The sequence below is a fragment of the Babylonia areolata genome, chromosome 7, assembly GCF_041734735.1.
Source record: "Babylonia areolata isolate BAREFJ2019XMU chromosome 7, ASM4173473v1, whole genome shotgun sequence".
NCBI lineage: Eukaryota > Metazoa > Mollusca > Gastropoda > Neogastropoda > Buccinidae > Babylonia > Babylonia areolata.
The window spans coordinates 19,290,928-19,295,927 of NC_134882.1; the positions used below are offsets into that span (position 1 = coordinate 19,290,928).

General features: G+C 41.3%; 1 protein-coding gene and 2 non-coding genes across 3 annotated transcripts in view; 2 read left to right on the forward strand and 1 right to left on the reverse strand.

Moving 5' to 3' along the window:
* The window catches only part of LOC143283796 (solute carrier family 4 member 11-like), a 46,103-nt gene that overhangs the window by 24,265 nt on the left and 16,838 nt on the right, over positions 1 to 5,000 (reverse strand). The window lies entirely within an intron of this gene.
* Positions 588 to 659, forward strand: Trnaq-cug (transfer RNA glutamine (anticodon CUG)). The gene has a single exon. It is a non-coding gene; the product is annotated as a tRNA-Gln (tRNA).
* On the forward strand, positions 3,347 to 3,418 carry Trnaq-uug (transfer RNA glutamine (anticodon UUG)). Its single transcript has one exon. It is a non-coding gene; the product is annotated as a tRNA-Gln (tRNA).

Sequence of the window (5,000 nt, forward strand, 5' to 3'; positions counted from 1 at the left end):
ATAAATTCATTTATTCTTTAGCATCTAAGTATGATGAAAGAGAGAGAGAGAGACAGAGACAGAGAGACAGAGAAAGAGACCGAGACCGAGACCGAGATTTGCTTCAAAGTAATAAACCATGTGACTGTGTTGTAACGTAACGGAAAGAGAGGAGGGCGTGAGAAGGGGAGACAGAGATCGGGAAGAAAGAGAAGAAAAGCCTGTGAGAGACAGAGACAAACGGGCTATCTCTGTCTCTCTCTCACAGACACACACACACACACACACACACATACACACACACACAAACACTGACATACACACACAAAGACACACACACACTCAGACACATATACGCGCGCGCGCGCACACACACAAACACACACACTACACACACACACAAGCTTGAAACACAGAGACCGACCGACAGACAGACACTGAGAGATAGAGCCACAGAGAGCTGTTATAAATAGCATATATGTGTACACACACATATCTTCAGTGAGCTGACACGGTTTTCTGAACAACTCTGGCACCATGTGCTGGCACAGGTACCAACCCTTGCCAGTCTACTGTAAACTGTTTGCAAGCTTCGTAAGCTTTCATACGGTTCCATGGTGTAATGGTTAGCACTCTGGACTCTGAATCCAGCGATCCGAGTTCAAATCTCGGTGGAACCTGCTTTTTTTGTTGTTGTTGTTTTCTTTAAATACCATTCACTCTTTCATTTTCTCTCCATAAGCATGACAAATTTGTTATCGATGTGTACACCAGAGTTTAAAGCATTTCCAACATTGCTGAAAGATTCCGGCAATATAGATCGGCATAATAATGACAAAAATCGTAAATTATCGGGTAAAATCGCCAACAAAAGCAGAAATGACCAAGTGCTTCTAGACAGATCACACACAAAGTTTAACCTGCATTTGCAAGGTACACGTCTATCGTAGCTGGACGACGCTTTTTGGTGCGACAGTGTAAGGAAAGAAAAGAAACTGAGAAATAAAATAAAACTACTCAGGTCTGACCCTATAACAGGATTCAGTGGCCTTGGAAGAATAATGCCACAAGGACTCGGAGGAAGGAAGACGGAGGGGAAGACAGAAAAATACATCTGACTGACACGTTCTGGGAGGAACACTAAGGAACAACAACTGACGTCATTGGACTGACAACACTGCAGAATGGACGAGAAAAAAAAAAAAAAAAAAATCCAACAAAAAACACATTTGCAGATACCCCATGCTTTGACACAGATTAAACAGACGTGGAGGAGTCTGGTAAAGCAAGATGAAAAACAATGATTCACTTTCATCAGAAAGATACCACGTCTTAATGTCGAACTCTACCTCCGAAAACTGGGTATAGCTGCCTACGTAATGGGGTAAAAACGGTCATGCACATAAAAGCCCACTCGTACATAGTTCACGAGTGAACGTGGGAATCGCAGCCCACGAAGATGTCGAACTCTGCGCATCTTCTATTATTTTGCTTCCTTTGTTTTTTTGGTTTTTTTGTTTTTTTTGTTTTTTTGTTGTTTTTTTAATCTGCTTCCTTTGATATGGCATTTCTGGGTGTGTTTTTTTTTCAGCAGAACATCAAAACCGCCATTTTTTTTTCTCAGAATACAATTGGATGACCTCTGTTTTGTGACTGGTTTTGACGTGACCAGTCACATGGCCTCAGTAGAATTCAACCGCGACCAATAAAAGAATCCAAACGAACGATGTAAACATCGTTATTGAGAAAATCAAGGAACTTGTGGACAGAACAGTCGAAGGTGAAGTCGGTGCAATCGTGCAAATGTTCGCCATGGTTCCATTTTTCAACAGGTCTTTTCCCCTCCGAAACGCAACGCCAGCCAAGACTTCACCCTCATTGAATTTTACTCCCCTTTCGACAACTTGACAAGGGATCTCCATTGGAACGCCAAACTGACCAGACTCCGACCTGGACAGACATCCAGGACTCAAACCCCTCCAACAAGACAACCTTCACCGAAGCAAGGCCCAAGACCTGAACAACTTGACCTTATCAAGTGCGTCGGCCATTAGACCTCTGGTGAGTTCCGTGCTTACATGACTTGTAGTGGCGCATCACATAATCTGTGCTCTCGAAGTTGATTGGCTCTCCATACTCTTCGAGCAACAAAGGCGATAGAGAGAGGCAGAACGTGCGCAACAACAGACTTCTTTTTTTCCGACTTTTTGCTTCACATCTTGTTTTGTTTGTTTTTCTTACTGTGCATACGATGGCACTTCATTGTACAGAGTTTGGTTGTATCAATGGAGGCTAACAACTTACGAAATGAAGGACAGCACATATTTGCTGCTTTTGTCTATGTCGATCGCATTCGGCACTGCTAGCGATTTCGAGTGAAAATTGGATGCGCATGCGCAAGATCCAAGATGGCCGCAGAACTCTCCAGTGGTCCAGCTGAACTCTGTGCTGAAGCACATTCTGACCGACGTACTGGGTGGCCCAGTGAAGTAGGAGAGTGGGCATATGATCAGAAACGTCCCGTGGTGTAATGATTAGCATTCTGAACTCTGCATCCAGGGGTCTGAGTTCAAATCTCGGCGGGACCTTCGTTTATGTATTGTTATTTTTATTTTTTAAAGAAACTGATGTTGATCGTATTGACCTGTTTGTTCAATGTAAAATGATAGAAAACACTTAATGCATACTGCTCTGCATCAATGCGAATGTGGTGTTGTTGATATATGTGTCATTTGCATTCATTTGCATAACTTAGTAAATACTGAACAGGAGATGAAAGACTGGTTTCTTGACGGAAGAAACAACAGGTTAAAAAAAAATCGTCATCATGTGAGGGGAAGGATGAGAACTAGTAAAAATGATACAGACAACAAGACCTTTTTTTTTTTTTTTTTTTAAAGCAGCAGCAATGACACACAGCAACACCGTAGGTGATAAAAAAAAATCAGATCCCACCGTGATTTGAACTCCGATCGCTGGATTAAAAGTAAAAAAAGCTGACCCTTACACCATGGGACCTCATGTTATCAGTTGTTGGAGTTTTAGCATCTATGTGTGTGTCCCTTTTGTTTGTTTCACGAGGGAAGAGAGAGATAGAGATAGAGAGACACAGACCGAAACAGATACTGTGAGACTGAAAGAGAGAAAGCATAATAAGTGCACACACACATAGTACATACCGACGTGGGTGCGAGGGCACACAAAATAATGTGTTTATCGAGTCAGTCTCTCCCAGTCTCTGTCACTATCTTTGTCCTTGTCTTTCTGTCTCTATCCGTCTGTCTGTCTGTCTGTCTCCTTCACTCTCTTATTTCACTATAACATTTAATTAAACTCCAAGCCCTCTCCGTCATAGCTGTCATCACGGGGTCCCATGGTGTAATGGTTAGCACTCTGGACTTTGAATCCAGCGATCCGAGTTCAAGTCTCGGTGGGACCTGTATTTTATCACTTCAGGCCGTTTTTTTTTTTGTTTGTTTTTTTTTTTTTTTTCCTTTTCTTTCTCTCCTTTTTTTGTCAGAGAGAGCATGACCGCACACGCGGACGCCCACATGTGCGAGGGTACACGAATGTATTTATCGACTCCATCCCTGTCGTCAAGTTGTCTATGTCCCTGTCTGTCTGTCTGTCTCTCTGTCTTTCTGTCTGTCTCCTTTTCTCTTCGTCTCTCTGTCTGTAAAAATAACCCGCAACGACAAAACAACACGATTCTTGGCATATCATTTTAGCCATTAACTCCTTGAGGCAAATATGATGAGGATGTGCTGATGGCGTCAAGCCTTACGCATATTTCATCATCCCCGTTTTACAATAAACCGTAAAATAAAATGTACTATAAAAAAAAAACAAAAAAAAACAACAACACACACATAAAAGTGGACTATATAGGCAAATAACACTGCAGAATAGACAGACAGCTGGTGCCTCTCCCATTGTTAACAATAAAGCTCCCTAATCACCAGAGCAAAACAGCACAAAAGTGTCAAGGCTTGTTGGGAAAAAGAATGGGGGCGGATGGACTCGGAAGGCAGAAAAAGCAAGCAATGGTGAAGGAAGTAAAAAAGAAAGAAACAAAGAGAACAAGAGAAAAAGAGGACATTTCTAGCACAAATTACCAGACGGTAGGAGGGGCGTGGGGGTTGCTATCATATTGAAAGACCTCTGGTATCCCATCAGTAGCGGAGGGGTAGAGATGAGCAACAACAACAATAACAACAAGAGACAAAGCCTTCGTGGCTCTCATGTGATTCCTGCTGCCCAACAACAACAACAAGAGAGGCAAGGCCTTCAAAACTCACTTGTGATACACTTTTTAAAAAATCCAAGCTTTTTATGTATTGAGTATAATTTCAAAATGTAATGTTTAAGATGAGAAAGATCAGTTTAAAGCAAATTAAGTTCCCTAGCATTAATTACAGAGTAATTTCCCTTTTTTACTATCTGCACCAAAACGTTTGCAAAATAAATAAAACTTCCATGCTTAGCAAAAGAAGTTCCTGTTTGAACAAAAAATGATAATAATGACTGCTTTTGTTGTTGGGTCAGAATATCAGATGAAAGTGCCAAGTTTAGAGAATACAAAAAATATAAATATAGCAGTAAATGCAGTTTGCATATAATTAGGCTTCATTTATTATTTTTTTGTGCCCATCCCAGAGGTGCAATATTGTTTTAAACAAGATGACTGGAAAGAACTTAATTTTTCCTATTTTCATGCCTAATTTGGTGTCAACTGACAAAGTATTTGCAGAGAAAATGTCAATGTTAAAGTTAACCACAGACACACAGACACACACACAGGCACAGACAACCGAACACCGGGTTAAAACATATACTCACTTTGTTTACACAAGTGAGTCAAAAACGGAAACGCCGACAGTGGAGGTTGGAGGGTGGGGGAGAGACGGGGATGGGTGGTTAACAGTGGATATATAACGATCCAAATCGTATTTTTGCTCGCAATCAGAAATGAGTTCTTATCAAACCAAAAGGTGTGTCTTGGAAACGGAGCAGTTCTGACT